Genomic DNA, 17,876 nt, shown 5'->3' on the forward strand with positions numbered 1-17,876 from the left:
ACTTTTTTTTTCTAAAGGGTAATTTGTATAAATAGAAAACGAATGGGTTACAAGTTGTTACAGTACAAGTGAAGTAGCTCATGAGAATGGAGGCACTACTGTGCGAATATCCTCGGTATATTTCACGTCGTGAATCTATAGTAGTTAAGATGCGCAATACTCCTTATCAACTTTTCTGCTTGTCACATGTTATGATTTCCCTTTGTTAAGAAAAATATCATGGTCCTGGAATCAATTTGCACCTTGATCTTTTTGATGCCGTGCCTTAGTGCCTTACTGAGGCCCTGCTCCACTGCTTGCATCTCAATCAGCTCTATGGATTTCTTGCTGGCCTTTCCGTGACTTGCTGCAGCCACTTCTTCTTCCTCATTGCGAATGACTGCTGCCTATCCACCCAACATCCCTTGAAGAGGACCATCTGTGTTGAGATTATTTACACCCACTTCTGCTTCGTTCCAAATGCATAATTTCTGTTGCTTCCTCTCGATTTGATCATTAACATTCCAAGTACCATGAACTGTTGCGTTTCTGGTCCTCTCTCCATCTTGATGTCAAATGCCATCAGCTTAATCCTCGTATCCTCTATCACTGATTTCAACAATTTTGGAATATAAGTTGCCTTATATTACTTATGCAAAAAGGAAAGTTGCATCACACGGTATTAGTGTGGTTTAAAATCAAGTACAATAATGATAAGTATGTACGATGATCTAGACTAGTAAAGACTATGTATACCTATTCACATAAATAACTTATATCAGTTTTTATTATTAACCATGTGCCAGGTGGTGTCCAAGTCTAGAGCAAGCTAGAGTTCCTATTGGATCGTTACAAGGGTTGGTTATATTAGTGCTACTACTTAAACAACTGTTGTAAAAATTTCTACTGAATCTAACAATTTCTTGTAGGAAACAAACCTATTATTGTTAGCTGTTGTTGTTTGTTTTTTCTTTCTACATACATTGTGGTTATTATGTTATAATAGTGTAACTACCTAAACATTCTATAATAGCTTGAGCTCAGGGTCTTACCATCCCACCAGAGTGCTGCACAGACATAGATCTTCTTAGTGCAAGAGTGGCTATACACTAAAATAGATTAATAGGAATTGAAATAAGGCTTAATATTATAAGTGCAAACGTCCTAATTCCAGAGAAGTATTACAATCTCAGACAAATATGTGCTATTATAGTCATTATAACTTAGAGCTGATTTGATTTTGTGTATGTGGTGGTTTTGCCAGAATTAATTATTGGGGACAGACAGACATACATATATTGTGTGTGTGTGTGTGTGTGTGTGTGTGTGTGGGTGAGATGAGACAATAGTGAGAAATTTGAAGAAAGTGGTACAGGGGAACATTTTTCATCAATTAAACATAAATTTTGAAGTGCCATTCACGAGGAGAGTGCTTGACATAAATTTTATTTCATAAAACATAGAGAAGCTGTACTTGAAAAACTATGAAGTGTCTAAGGCATTACTTCTGTCAACAAGGTAATTAACTAGCAATCTACCTATTTGTTAAGAAACATAAATTTGTTTTTCTATCAAGCAAGAAAGATAAATTCATTATTTGGTAAAACATAGTTGGTCTTTCTGGTTTTGACTTTGTTGAAAACTTGAACTATCGGAGTTGTTGAATATATATTAGGATTAAAAGAAAAGATACCCAAATCATTTTAAATGCTGATTGACCTTTTTTCTGTTCATTTTGATAGATTATTAGGAGGCAAGAAGGGAACTATGGAAGTGTTGTTCTGAATAATAAACCTTTAATTTCCTAAGCTTGATTGTATTCAACTGCGTGCTTCTTGTTTTGACTCTTGGTGCCTTTTGAGTGCTGTCTATGTTTTGATTTTTGAGATATTGTCTACTCTGGTGTCTTTGTTTAGAAATGTGAAAACGAGGTTGTCATGTTTTAGTAGTAGGATGATCGATCCTGCATTGCGTTAGATTCTAACCGTGATCCATGTAAGAAACCATTTCGGTAGGATATTTCACTTCCAAAACTTGAGTTTAATCTTGGATGGCTAGTGAGATGCTACTGAGCCTCAATAAACCCATTTTTCTGGATTGAAGTTTTAGTACTCCTACTCAATTGGGAAGAGGTGCTAGAGCAGGATTGTGCTTGAACTGCTATCGCAGTCTCGTTTAAGCTACTTGCTGGCTTTCTTCATGAAGAAAATGATGACCCAATTTCAATAACATCAGGAACAGCAGGATATGAACTGGGCATATCGAGAACAAAAACTGGTCTTGTAAAACTCTCGTCGTAGAGTCTTTGACTTCTAGATATTCCTGTGCCACACATATCAGTCTATTGCCATGGTTCTGTTTTATTTTGATCAGCCATAAAAAATTGGGGACGCTGGGTGTTCCTACACTCAACTTGTATTGGTTTTCTCTCACTCTCATTCTCTTCTCGGCAGCTGAAGAAAGAGCATATCTGAAAACCCAACCATGGTGTTCATAAAACCCACAAAGTCGAGGGCTTACTTTAAGCATTATCAAGTCAAGTTCAGGAGAAGGAGAGCTGGAAAGATGGATTACAGTGCTCGTATCCGTCTTATCAACCAGGACAAGAACAAGTACGGGACACCCAAATATCATTTTGTTGTGCGGTTTACCAACAAAGATATAATTACTCAGATTGTATCTGCTAGTATTGCTGGTGATATGATACTTACATCAGCTTATGCCCATGAACTGCCCCGATATGGGCTTGATGTTGGTCTCACCAATTACTCTGCAGCTTACTGCAATGGCCTTCTCTTGGCTCGTCATGTCCTGAAAACACTCGAGATGGATGAGGAGTAGGAGGGAAATGTTGAGGTAACTGGGGAAGATTTTTCTATTGAGCTCATTGATTCCAGGAGGCCTTTCCGTGCATTGCTTGATGTAGGCCTTATTAGAACAACAACTGGTGCACTTAAGGGTGCATTGGATGGTGGGCTTGACATTCCTCACAGTGACAAGAGATTTGCTGGATTTAAGAAAGAGAATAAGCAGTTGGATGCAGGGTTCACCGAAAGTATGTCTATGGTGGCCATGTTGCCGCTTTGCTTATATGATGACGCTAATAAGAGGATGAGCCAGAGAAGTACCGGACCCATTTCTCTCGAAAGTACATCAAGAAAGGCATTGAAGGTGATGGCATAGAAGCTGTCTGATTTAAAGGTACATGCGGTATTCGTCTTTGATCCAACAAAGAAAGAAATCGGAGAAAGAGGCTCGAAGGCACACAAGAGGTTCAACTTGAAGAAGCGACATATGATGAGAGGAGAAACAAGTTGATTGGCGCTGATTGAATCTGTTGAACTCTGTTTGTAGGAGCAGATGATGATGAGAATGATGATTAGAGATAGTTCACCTGATCCATTATGCATTTTTGTCGTTTTTGTTTCTTCTCAAGAGTTTCCCGTGGGACCTTTTCTCTTATGATCTCTAGATTTGCTATGTTTTCAGTTATCTACTATTTTATAGTTTTGGATATTTACAACTTGAAAAGGTAGACTTTGAGGGATTTACTTTGAAGTGCGGTTATTGTTTTGTTCATCAATTGACCTATCTTATTGAAAAAACTTCTGGTAATTTGAGAAGTTATTGGGTAGACTGATTAATAAGTAGGCATTGTTTGCAATGTCTGGTTGATCTTGGTTTTAAGAAAGCGGGGATGGAGCAATACTTTTATTGTAGTTTACAGTAATACAAAGAAGCAAAGTAATATATATTCTTTTACTGAAATGATCACCTTTAGAACCGATCGTCAGACCGATAATGAGATTGGGTAGCCTCCTAAGTTTTGTTTCGATTTGAAAGTGTTTTGGCTAAAGAAGAAGTTTGATCTTTTTTAGTATAAATTACCTTTTTGTTTTTCATTTACGGAAGTCGCATGCAAAAAGAGTATCTTGTTTCATTTGCGGTGATTATTTGTGTAGTATCTTGTTTTCAACTACTTAAAGTAGAATAACTGATGGGGTAAGGCCGATTATTGGGTATTGTCAACTACATCATAATCCATGTATTTGCTACATTATAATATTATCAATCTGTATTATTCAGTTTCTAATAATGGAATTGCATCTACATCTACTCTGTTTTGTCTAGAATCTAGAATTCTAGATATGTTACAAGTAGTGATCGGTCTTGACTTGTTCCTTTTTCCTTTGGGGGTGAGTGAGAAAAAAAGGGAGTGGAGTGGCTATCATCCTTGGTCTTTCGGGTCTTAGGTATGAAATAGCTACAAAACTTATAGTGAACATTTTGGTTTATAGAGTCGACACTAATGAAGCATATGCTAAGCTTGGTAGATGACTAAGCACTGTTGGAGTGATAAACTTTTAATTATTGTCTTCGGTTTATGTCTTTCTTGTTATTTCTAAACTTTTCTTGTTGTTTGTTTACGCAGAAAATAAATGCACAACGATGGCTTATTGTACATGCATGATTGATTCCGAAACTTCATAGTTTTTGCGATTTTGGCGCTAATAGGCGGAATATGGTACTATTGCGTATGCGTACTGTTGGATTTTGGACTTTCATCACAAAAATTTTTTGTGTAGATATTTTGATACTTTTGTTTGTGTGATACCGAAATACTCGAAAGATGGATTGTTATTTCTCTTATTTTTGGTAGTGATTGGAATTGGTTTATGTAGCTTCCATGTGAAATGAAATTTCAGTTTAGATTCTCATTCATAGCTCTATGTGGTTTTAGTACACAAATTATTATTATTATTATTATTATTATTATTATTATATATACATCACTTTTTGCCACAGCCATTTGCTATAAAAAAAAACCCAAAAAAAAAAACCAAAAATAATGTCTTGCCGCGGCCATTTGTTGCAAAAAAAAAAAACCAAAAGAATGTCTTGCCATGGCCATTTGCTGCAAAAAAAAACCAAAAATAATGTCTTGCCACGGCCATTTGTTGCAAAAAAAAAAAAAAAACCAAAAGAATGTCTTGCCACGGCCATTTGCTGCAAAAAAGAACAAAAAATAATCGCGGGAGAAACATTTATTGCCACGACTTGTGGCAATAAATACTTTTCGCAGCGGCCGTGCCTGTGACAAAAAGAAATTAATTTATTTTGACTAATTTATTTTGACAATTAAATTAATTCAAATATAAAACAATGTTTTGCCACGACATGGTTGCGTCCCAGATGCGACCATTGAGTCCAGAGTCACGATCCATGAGTCTCAGACTCAGAAGTCTATTTTCCTCTTTTGCTCCATCTTTCTATCCTCTTTTGCGGGCTTTGGTCCAAGCAACGAATCCTTTGGCCTTGGGCTTCCAAATAGACTTTAAAATAGGTCCAAGTCGCATCTTTAATAGCTCCAATTCCTTGGCCTTCTCCATGATTGTCCACGGACCTCCCATGTGATCATTAATGCTCCGAATTGCTTCGTTTTACCCCATTTTCTCTAATATTCTACAAAACTCTCTTTTTTACCTGTATAATCTTAAAACACAACTTATAAACACTATTAGTCCACTAAGATGGCTAAACAAGAGGCATAATCGAGGGTTAAATAACACTTTTTGAGCACTTATCAATGGTCGCGGCTAAATGTTCACTCTCTTGCAGCGGAGGCAAAAGTCATGGCAACAAACTTCTTTCCACACCCTTTTTTGCCTCGAGCGAGGCTAAAAGTTTTTTCGTGGCAAAACACATGTTGCCACAAATTTTGGGCTTTTTGCCACCACAACTGACCATGGCAAAAAACCATATTTTTAGTAGTGGGGAAAGCTTGGTTATTTGACTGGCGCGAAGGTTGAACCGCTTATGAATTCATCCGAATATGAAGTTTGGGCAACAGATAATGAAAAGGTAAAAAGCTGGCTTATTGATTCTATGGAGATTTCTCTTATGAACCGTTATATTCGTCTTCCTACTGCAAAAGATATTTGGGAGGCTGTGGAGAAGACCTTCTATGATGACTCTGATGAAACTCGAATTTTTGAATTGAATACGAAGTGCTTTGAAGCGAAGCAAAATGGGAGACTTATTCTTTCCTATTATAAAGAATTGGTGGCTATGTTCCAGGAGAATGATCAGAGGGTGACCTCCCAGAATAATAGTGTTGAAGCTGTAGTCCATGAAACGTCCACGATGTCCAGAATATGTGTTCATATGTTTTTACGTGAACTAGATCAGGAGTATAATCAGGTGCGTGGAGAGATCCTTCGGAAATAACCTAAATTTTCTTTGGAACAAAGCTATGCTTACATTCGTAAGGTACAATCTGAGAAATAGGCTATGGGGCGCTCTGTATCAACTGAATCCTCTGTCTTGGCTGTTCATAGCAAGACAACTCTTCCAGTTTTTTCTGGTCCTCCACGCCATCCTAAAGGTAAATCAAATCCTTGGGCAGATAAAAAGTGCGGTTTTTGTAGAGATTTGGGTCATAGCAAGGAGAGATGTTATGAAGTGATTGGTTATCCTGATTGGTGGGACTTCTCGAAGAGGCCACGAAAGAATTTAAGCAAGGCCGCCATTGCTAATGTTGTGAATGGAGACAATGCTTCGGCTAGTGTCGCGCAATCAGGTATGAATGGTAAGGTTATTTCGAATAATACATGGATAATTGATTCAGGTGTATTTGACCATATGCCAAATGACCCTAACCTTGTGAAAAGTCTTAGACCTTCACCTCAGACCGCTGTTTCTACTGCTGATGGTACTCCAACTCCGGTTAGCGGAGAAGGGCCTATTGAGTTATCTAAAACCCTCACTCTTGAATCTGTCTTAGTTGTTCAATCCCTTGCCTATAACCTATTGTCTGTTTGTCAAATTATTCTCGCACTTGCATGTACTGTGACATTCTATCCATCTTTACGTGTTTTCGGGACATTCGACTCAATGATTCTTGGTTATGGTGTTAGAAAGGGGAAACTGTACTACCTGGACTTGACAGAAACTGGCGAGAAACAAAAGAATTTTATGGGGCAAGCTAATCAGGTTAATAGGGTCGAGAATGCAAAAGAAGTTGTGTGGTTATGACATCGTAGGTTAGGTCATCTATCTTTTAGTTATTTGAAGAGGTTGCAACCTCAGTTATTTTCAGTTGTTACTGAGTTTGAGTTTCATTGTGACATTTGTGAACTGGCCAAGAGCCACCGTATTTCATATTCACCAAGTATTAATAAATGTCCTGTTCCTTTTATGAAAATTCATTCTGATGTTTGGGGTCCTGCCAACGTTTCTTCATTTTCTGGAGCTAGATATTATGTGACATTTATTAATGATTGCACTCACATGACGTGGGTGTCGTTACTGAAAAAACAAAAGTGATGTATATGGGATGTTTACTGATTTTTACAAAATGGTGGCGACGCAGTATTAACAATCTATCAGGGTCTTTTAGTCTGATAATGGTGGAGAATTTGTGAATGGCCTCATGTCTGAATTTTCTCGGTTAATTGGAATTCGTCATCAAACCTCCAATTCTGGTACCCCCCAACAAAATGGTTTAGCCGAACGAAAGAACAGGCAATTGTTGGAGGTTGTTCGTGCTTCCCTGTTTGGCATGAATGTACCTCGATCCTATTGGGGTGAAGCAGTGAAATCAGCAGCTTATGTTATCAACCGTACTCCCTCATGGGTAATTGAGTTCCAGAATCCTTATCAGAAACTCTATACATTTTTGTCCATCCCATTTATGCCTAACTTGGAGCCTTGGGTGTTTGGATGTACAACTTATGTTCATATCCCACAACCAGAACGAAGTAAACTTGATCCTCGTGCGAAGAAGTGTATTTTTGTGGGTTATGCAGAGTTTCAGAAGGGGTATAGGTGTTATGATCCGATTACGACTGCCAAGATGTATATATCTCTTGATGTCTCATTCCAAGAATCAGACCCGTATTACTCAAAGGGAGTTTCCCAGTTTTCCCTTCAGGGGGAGAGTGGCGGTGAAGGGAATCCTGATGTCTTTGGAGAATTGGAACACTTGGAGGAACGATTTGAAGTTCCTGAAGCAGAAATTGATCTATGCGGTAGAGAGGCGAAGCACATAATCCGGATGTATCTGAAACTGTAGTACACGACATTTCCCCTTCTACATCAATAACTGAAGATCTCGATCAGAATGCTCCATCTCAGGTACCTTATATAACCTTTAATGAGTCTGTTGGGGTAGAAAGTCTTGAACCAAGACAATCACAAAGAGCTAGTAAGAGAGTTCCTAAGAAACAATATGAACCAGACATCAAAGCCAATGCTAAATACCCTATAGCTAACTCTATGTCTAACCATAGCCTTTCTGAAACCCATGCACTTGTCATAAATCAATTGTCTACTGAATCTATTCCTAGTAACATGCATGATGCTTTGAAAGATTCAAAATGGAAAAAAGCAATGAATGAAGAATTGGAAGCCCTTCAAAATAATGTAACATGGGAGGTAGTTGATATGCCTGTTGGAATGAAGACTATTGGATGTTGTTGGGTGTTTACTGTGAAGCTTAATGCAGATGGGACTATTGATAGATATAAGGCGAGATTGGTTGCCAAGGGATACACACAGCGTTATGGAATTGATTATGAGGAGACTTTCGCACCTGTAGCGAAAATCAATACAGTCCGGATTTTAATTTCACTTGCAGCAAATAGAGATTGGCCCTTGCACCAGCTTGATGTGAAGAATGCATTCTTGAATGGGAACTTGGAGGAGGAAGTATACATGGATATGCCTCTAGGTGTGAAGAACCATCCCAAAGATGTTGGGAAGGTGTGTAAACTGAAGAAGACTTTGTATAGCCTGAAACAGTCTCTAAGAGCTTGGTTTAGAAGACTTACACAGTCAATGAAAGTTTTTAGGTACAAACAGAGCAATTCTGACCATACCTTGTTTATCAAACACAAGGATGGTAAGATTACAGCTCTAATTGTGTATGTTAACGACATGATCATTACAGGAGATGATCCAAAAGAAATAAATGAATTGCAGAAGTATTTGTCGAAGGAATTTGAAATGAAGGATCTAGGACAACTGAAGTATTTTCTGGGTATTGAAGTTGCAAGGTCTAAAAAGAGGATTTCACTCTCACAGAGGAAGTATGTTCTTGATTTACTTGCTGAAACCGGGATGTTGGATTGCAAACCGATGGAGACACCCATTGAGATGAATCACAGACTCGTCATTCATTCTGACCAAGTTCCTACTGATAAAAGCAGGTATCAGCGTTTTGTAGGAAGGTTAATCTATCTATCTTATACTAGACATGATATTGCTTATACTGTGAGTATGGTTAGTCAATTTATGCATTGTCCTAGTGAAGAACATATGGATGCAGTCTTTTGTATCCTGAAATATTTGAAAAAAGCACCTGGCAAAGGTTTACTATTTGGAAAGTATGATGCATTGGATACTATTGGAACACAGATGCAGATTGGGCTGGTGATAAAACTGATAGACGGTCTACATCAGGATATTTTAGTTTTGTCGGTGGAAATCTTGTAACTTGGCGTAGTAAGAAGCAGAAAGTTGTTGCAGATCGAGTGCAGAAGCTGAATTTCGAGGTATGGCACAGGGAGTATGTGAATTGTTATGAATTCGTACTGTCTTGATGGAATTAGGCTTCAAACTTCAAAATCCTATGGATTTACATTGTGATAATAAAGCTGCCATTCAAATTGCACATAATCCAGTTCAGCATGATAGGACAAAGCATGTGGAGGTTGATCGTCATTTTATTAAAGAAAATCTTGACAGGAAGGTTATTCGTTTTCAGTTTGTAACCTCTGAGGAGCAATTAGCTGATGTTCTTACCAAAGGTGTACCCCACAAGGTGTTTGACAGTTCAGTTGACAAGTTGAGCATGATTGACGTCTATGCACCAACTTGAGGGGGAGTGTAGAAAAATGTATAGGAGTTTTCATGTATAAGGCGCGACCTGCGCTCAGATAAGGTACAAAGGGAGCGCGACCCGCGATCACCTCCGATAACTTGAGTGCGGCCCGCGCTCATCTCAAGTGTAAACAGGGCGCAACCCGCGCCCCGTGTTTCTCAAGCCACCGAATTGTGTTGTTTCCTATTTTGTAAACTCTATATAAACAATTGTAATCTCTTTAGAATTCAATCAAGTAAATATACACTGAATTGAATTGAATCTTCTTGTTCTACACATACTAGCTAGCACACACACACACAGAGGCATCACACACACACACAAACACACACACACACACACACACATCTACACCACACTCCACCAAAAATCACAGCAGCACACACACGCACATAAAATCACAGCGCATACACACACACACACACTATCTATTGCACCAGCAGTGCACTTGGAAGTAGCAGCAGCAGTAGCAGTAGCCACCACCAGCAGCAATAGCAGAAGCCACCACCAGCATCAACACCTAGAACCACCAGTAGCAGCACTACCTGCAGCACCAGTCCACACTACCACAACACACACACCACACTACCAGCAACAACACCACCACACTCACACACAACTAAATTTCCATCAATAACAAAGAAATGTTACAACTAACAACTACAAAGAAATTTTACACGTAACAATCACCCACAAAGAATGTTTCCCCTATCACAGTTATGAACCCAATTTCAAAGCAAACCCAATAACAATTAACTAAGTAGACTCCCAAAAATTGATTTCGCAAACTGACTTCTATTTTTATTTCAGTGCAACCGATAGGAACCACTAAGAAAGTCAGTCATTGCAATAGAGCATTGTGAAAGATTAAAGGACCTTAGTGGATTTGAACCACCATCTTTCGTGACGTATGTAATACATTACAATCCCAAGTGCTCTACCCTTTGAACTAAAGATCCAATTATTGTCATCGAATAAATATATAAACCGCAACAACCGCTAAAATATGACTCGAGGCCAATTTACGCAACCACAGTGAATGAATGAATCACAACACCCTGCCCCCCACCTCTGCGCTGAAACACAACAGTTAACCACCCATCCATTCTATATGCATTTACCGCACACACATACACACACACACACACACACACACACACACACACACACACACACACATCTGTGTACACAGTTGCACTAACTCTCCACTGACCAACTCTATGGATCAGCACACAACATGCATACACACTTTTTGGAATAGCACACAAATCCAACTCTAACTACGACAAAAACGAGCGTAAAGTCAGTCCAGTGTAACTATTCCAGGACAGGCAGCAGGACAAGTTCTCTAAGTTTTGATTCTATAGCAAATGAACCACCAGTATGAAACATTTGAGATAATACTTACCTGATCCTCCTTGCAATTCAAACGTCTCCTCTGACATTTGATTGGTTGAAGTCTCCAAGCAAAAGGAGTCCAACATCAAACTTTGGTACGGTACTCACTTGAGTCGATCACTTCAACTTCAATCATTCAAGTAAATAATAAAATCAGACCCATGTTTATTGAAGATACAAACTTCAGCAACCCAAAATAATCCTCAACACCAAATTGAGATGCCAATAGCCCCTAGTAACAATTATATGGTAACCTCCTTCAATCTCCAACTACTAACAGCAAACAAATTTTCAATAGCCTATCTAAAGCTGTCTAAAATAATAGGGAATTAACTAAGAAGGTGAGGTAATAAGGATATATATAAAAGCCACAATTAAAATATGTTGGAAAATAGAAGAGATGATGTTCATCACCACTTCACCCTTAGTAATTTTCTACTTTCTTCCTCTAATTCCCCATATGATAAGAACAAAAGAAAACCAACTCGTGTTAATACAACCTTCTAAAAATACAGGAAGTTCACAAAAATGGGACCCCAATAGAAATAGCAATGAGTCTAAAATTGATATCTTGTAAATTTTATAAGGAAAGAATATACCAAAATCAATTCATCCTCTTCCTTTCTTAACTAGTTTCGAAAATGGGTACTAAGATTCCTTAAATTTTTCTGTACGCCAGCAAGTGTGTCAGGAGCTCCTTCCCTAAACAATGGTTTTTAAGCTTTCTTATGACCTATTTATTTCAATTCAATAGTTCACAAGAAACAAAAGTCTATGCTAATAAACCACAACGTACAATTGCATAATAGCAGACCAATTTACCCATCACAACAAAGTAATAGCAAACTTGTAATAAGCCAGCAAACCAATCAAACACCAATTAGTAGTCACTAATTCGCGGTCACGAAAAAAACCAATTCTAGTACTCATGTATTAACTAACTAAAAGAGAGAGAGAGAGAGATGAACGTAACTGAGAGAAGAAGAGAAGGAGAGACCATTGGAGGCGACTCCATTGTTGTTCTTCATCGGCAAATTGGCATATTTCACCCTCGAACTTGTCAAGTTTTACCACTTACCCCCCTAAAGTTCAGTTTAGGCAATTTTAATCCTATACTTGTAAAACATATCCACCTTCATATTTCCGGTACATTTCCGGCACCTGAAGAGTGACGTGGAGTGACGTGGAATTATATTTTATGACGTGGAATTTCTAATTTTGCCACGTGTCAAATTCTAATTTTGCCACGTCAGAAAATATAATTCCACGTCACTTTTCAGGTGCCAGAAATGAACTGGAAAAATGGAGCTAGATACGTTTTACAAGTCCAGGGTTAAAATTGCCTGAAGTGAAGTTTAGGGGGGTAAGTGGTAAAACTTGACAAGTTCGAGGGTGAAAACTGCCTTTTTGCCTTCTTCATCAAGGCAAAGAGAGAGAGAGAGAGAATGAGAGATGTTATCGGGTTTTTGTTTTTTCTTTTTTGGTTGGTGGCAAATCCATGGCAAATTTGTGTGTTAATTTGTTGCGGCAAAATTTACATACCTCCCCCAGAATAAATTTTTCCATAAAAATCATGGCAAATCCAAAAAACATTTGCCATAGGTCAAAACACACACCAAACAGTGGCAAACAAATGAATAGTGTTATTTATTTGCATTTGCTATGGCGAATAGGGATATCAAACACAGCCTAAATCTATCAGAATTCACAAATTTTTACAGCTCATTTCTAACAGTGAGAGTGTTAAAAATCAAATATTTCCATCACCTTTATAGGGTCATTTTGGTCATTTGCCCAGTAACTAACCATTTTTGGCAAAGTTTGAGCAGAACCTCCCTTAAACCCCTCACTCACTGCCCAGAACTGCTCTCCTCTCTGTATCACTCTCTCTAAAACCAAAACCATCTTGTTTTATCTAACAAAAACAACAACTATATATCTCTCTACAACACACAACTTATTTATCTCAAACTCTGTACATCACTATCTTTTTTTTCTTTGTTTTGTTGTTACTTGTTTTTTTTGGCATGCTTGCCTTAAAAATATTGAAAACCAAAATGGCGTTTGATAGTCTTTATATTTTTGAAAACTTATGAACTCGATATATTCAAGTTGTATTATATATCCAAAACTGACTTGGTTAACTTTCCATTATTATTGCTTGTTGAAGGTTAGCAAAAAGCGGAAATTAAAGGAAGAAGTGGCAAAAGTTGATGGACCTTTGGTTAAGAGCAATGGGGTGAACAATGAGATGGTTCCGCTAGAATGGGAGTATTTTAAGAGGGCAATGCAGCTTAAAAGGATTTGTTGTGATGGTGTCCTTGATGTTACTGGTCTAGTGAGTTTTCTCGTGCTTCTGGTTAATGTACCGTATGTACTGGTTATAATTCAATGAGTTTATTTCTTGAGATACTTGAGGAAGCAGAAATATTTTGTACTAGGGTTCTTAAATTTATTTCTCTCATCCTTCAGCTTTTTTCATATTCAATATGATATATGTTCATGCCAATTCAATGTGTTTCACCCATTACTTGGAAAAACACATGTAACTTACTCCGGCCTCAAAATAGGGGCGAGGTGCTATTCATCGCAACTAACATATGATAAACTGTTGAGAGTTTGTAAAATTAAATAGGCTAAGGAGATGATATTGTGTGTCTTCTCTGCATTGAGAGAAGATGATTATTTATCATTCATATATATAGAGGTTACATTAGGTTTAAATCAGTATATGGTTAGAATAGGAAACATCTAATACAAGAAATAGCAACCGACTCTATTAGTCGAGTTGCGTCAACAGTAACATGAGTGCAGGCACGCTTTAATTTGGATGTGTGAAGCAATAGCGCGGGCGCACCTTGTTTGTACAGCAGAAGAGTGTATCTTATTACTCCCCCTCAAGTTAGATCGTGGATATCAGTAACGGCCAATTTGCGAACCAAAAGCTGAAAGGAATGACTTCCTAGTGGTTTGGTGAAAATGTCAGCAATTTGATCAATAGAACGAGTGTACTGCGGAGCAATTAGCCGTGATTGGATCTTTTCACGAACAAAATGGCAATCAAGCTCAATATGCTTGGTCTGTTCGTGAAATACTGGATTCTCAGCTATGTGAATAGCAGCTTGATTGTCACAGTGAAGAGAAATAGGTTAACAATGAGGAATACCAAGATCAGCAAGAAGGTATGTCAACCATTGCAATTCAGAAGTGATAGAGGCCATAACACGATATTCTGCTTCTGTGGATGACCTGGCAACGGTTATCTGTTTCTTGGTTTTCCAAGATATTGGACTGGAACCAAGAAAAGTGCAATAACCAGTGGTAGAACGGCAGGTTGTCCCCACAACCTGTCCAATCAGAATCACAAAATCCTCGTAAGTGGAGAGGATTGCTGGAGGAAAGAAGGATGCCTTTACTAGGAGACCCTTTGAGATATTGAAGAAGTCGATGTGCAGCATCCATATGAGCAGTACACGGAGCGTGCATGAATTGGCTCAGTACATGAACCACATAAACAACGTCGGGACGTGTGACAGTAAGATATATTAGATGACCAATGAGACGCCTATAGGAGGAGGGATCGGACAAAGGATCACCATCAGTAGGGGATAATCGGAGATTTTGCTCCATAGGAAAATCTACCACACAGCCGCCTAGTAAACCAGCATGTCAAAGGATTTCCAAAGTATATTTCCGTTGATTAAAAAACATCCCTTGGGTCGAACGTGCCACTTCAATGCCAAGAAAATATTTTAAACGGCCCAAGTCTTTAATATGAAACTGTTGAGATAATAAGTCTTTGAGATGGTTGATGGCATGAAGATCAGTTCCAGTAATAATAATATCGTCAACATAGACCAAGACATAAATAGAGGATATGTGAGAAACTTTAGAGAAAAGGGAATAATCTGCCTTGGACTGTATGAAGCCGACAAATTTCAAAATGCTAGAAAACTTGGCAAACCATTGTCTGGATGCTTGCTTGAGGCCATACAATGATTTGTGAAGTTTGCATACCCTGGTCTCCCCCTTGCGAGCAAAGCCAGGCGGAAGAGACATGTAGACTTCCTCGTGTAAATCACCATGTAAGAAAGCATTGTTGACATCAAGTTGGTGAACATGCCAACCTTTAACCACTGCAATGGATAGAAATGCGCAAACAATGACAAGCTTGGCTATAGGAGCAAAAGTCTCATGATAGTCGAACCCCTCAACTTGAGTAAAACCTTTAGCCACCAAACGTGCTTTGAACCGTTCAAGAGAACCATCAGAATTGTATTTGACCTTGAAAACCCACTTGCAACCAATGGGCTTTTTGTGTGGTGGTAAGGGTGTGAGACTCCAAGTACCATTATGTTCAAGAGCCGCAATCTCAGTAGCCATGACATCACGCCATTGTTTAAACTTCATGGCTTGAGAAAAAGAAGTAGACTCATCTGCAGAAAGAAATGCTCTATGTGCAGTAGAGAACTTATCATAGGAGATGTAATGATGGAAAGGATGTGCAGTATTTGATTGCGCGGAAGCTGATGGAGAGGGCAATGTATTGCAATAACAATCCTTAAGTTTTATAGGAGGATGGTGGTCACGATGTGGAAGGTCAACTGGTGACGCAGGTTCAGGGGATGGGAAAAGGTTGAAGGGAATTGGAGATGGTTCCTCGTTTGGTAAAGGCTGTGTCTCGGTTGGTGAAGGCTGGAAAGGAACTGGAGAAGGGAGTGCTTCGTGTGAAGCAATAGCGCGGGCGCGCTCTAAGTGGGCATCAGAATAGCGCGGGTGCGCTATAACCTGTGTGGGAAAATCAGGTGTAGAAAAATCAGGAAGAGGTAATGACACAACTGGAATCGAGGTGGAGGGGGTGGAACTAGCCGGACCTATGTTGATAAAAGGAAAAATTGACTCATGAAAGATAACATCACGAGAAACGTAAAGTGTTTTAGAGGCAATATCATAAACACGATACCCCTTTTGTGCATATGGGTAGCCGACAAAGATGTCTGGTTTAACATGTTGATCAAACTTATGTTTAATGCGCAGATTATGCGCGAAACATAGGCAACCAAATAAACACTCTTAAGTGTGCATACGAGGGTGGCTAGCCAATGAGAATTTCATGAGGAGTTTTACCAGATAAGAGAGGCGTGGGTAACTTATTGATGAGATAGGCAGCCACTAAAATACATTCACCCCAAAACGTCAAAGGTAAACTGGATTGGAAACGAAGGGCACGTGCAACATCAAGGAGATGGCGGTGTTTTCTCTCAATGACCCCATTTTGTTGAGGTGTATAAACATAACTACGTTGGTGAATGACACCCTGAGTGGAGAAAAATTGTTGTATTTTCGCAGAAAGAAATTCAGAACCATTGTCAGAATGAAAATTTTGAATTTGAGGAAGAAAAACATCACCATTCCCAGAAGACACGTGACCTACAGAGTTATGGAATTGAGTTTTCACCATAGCAAAAAAAGATTGCACAAGGTCCTTAGTGTCGGATTTAGAGTGCATTAAATAAACCCATGTACAACATGAAAAATCATCAACAATAGTAAGAAAATAACGTGCACCAGTCAAGGAAGTTTGAGAAAAAGGACCCCAAATGTCACAATGGATTAATTGAAAAGGTCGAGTTGTTTTTATTAAACTAGAAGGAAAAGACAATCTTGATTGTTTTGCCTGAAGACAAACATCACAAACATATTTCTTGGAACAAGTAATAATAGGAAAACTAGTAGCTAACTTTTGGAGACGACTCAACGATGGATGTCCTAAACGCCAATGCCAGATGTTAATGGTGGGGTTGCTGGTCACTAAGGATGCAAAAGAGGAGTGAAAAAAATAAAGACCATCATGCACATTACCTTGTCCAATCCTCTTCCTTGCTTGCAGGTCATGAAAAACACAATGGTCATGGAAACATGTTACTGAATATCAAAGAGATTTTGTTAGTTGACTCACACACAGTAGATTAAACTTTAATGAGGGTATAAAGAAAACATGTTCTAATTGAAAACCATATGAGAACTGAACAGTGCCGATATGAGTGACAGATACATGGGAACCATCAGGAAGTTGTACGTGGTAGCATGAGAGCAAGGCGAATATAAGGAAAAAAGAGTTAATGAGGAACACATATGATTGGTTGCCCCTGTATCAATAATCCAGGCAGATGGTAATGGCGTAGAGAGGGCAATACCTGCAAGATTTACATTACCACTACCTGGTCCAAGCATTGCTAAGAGTCGATTGTACTGATCTTGTGTAAGGGTAGGAGCTGTGGTCATTGCTTTCTCATCATACGGGCCAGAAGCATTTGAGGCAGCAGCATGAGCACGGGCGCGCTCTGAGTGGGCAGCGGATGAGGGCACGCGCCCTTTGAGCGGATGCCAATCAGGATGCCCATGCAGTTTGTAGCACACATATTTGGTGTGACCTTCAATCCCACAGTTTTCACAACGTGCTCTTGGCTTTCCTTTGCGACGAAAGTCCCCTCCATTAGGACGATTGCCAGCATTTGCACTTGGATGATTGTAACTAAAATTGGGCTTGTTAGAATATGTAGCAATGGAATTTGTGTTCGATCTTTCAGCATGATTGACAAAGAGAGCACTGGAG

General features: G+C 38.8%; 1 pseudogene; it reads left to right on the forward strand.

Annotated features, from left to right (window-relative positions):
• Positions 1 to 2,463: 2,463 nt before the first annotated feature.
• Positions 2,464 to 3,311, forward strand: LOC147523075 (large ribosomal subunit protein uL18z pseudogene; annotated as a pseudogene).
• The last annotated feature ends 14,565 nt before the right edge of the window (positions 3,312 to 17,876 follow it).

This window comes from Coptis chinensis, chromosome 1, assembly GCF_015680905.1.
Source record: "Coptis chinensis isolate HL-2020 chromosome 1, ASM1568090v1, whole genome shotgun sequence".
In the NCBI taxonomy this organism is placed as follows: domain Eukaryota; kingdom Viridiplantae; phylum Streptophyta; class Magnoliopsida; order Ranunculales; family Ranunculaceae; genus Coptis; species Coptis chinensis.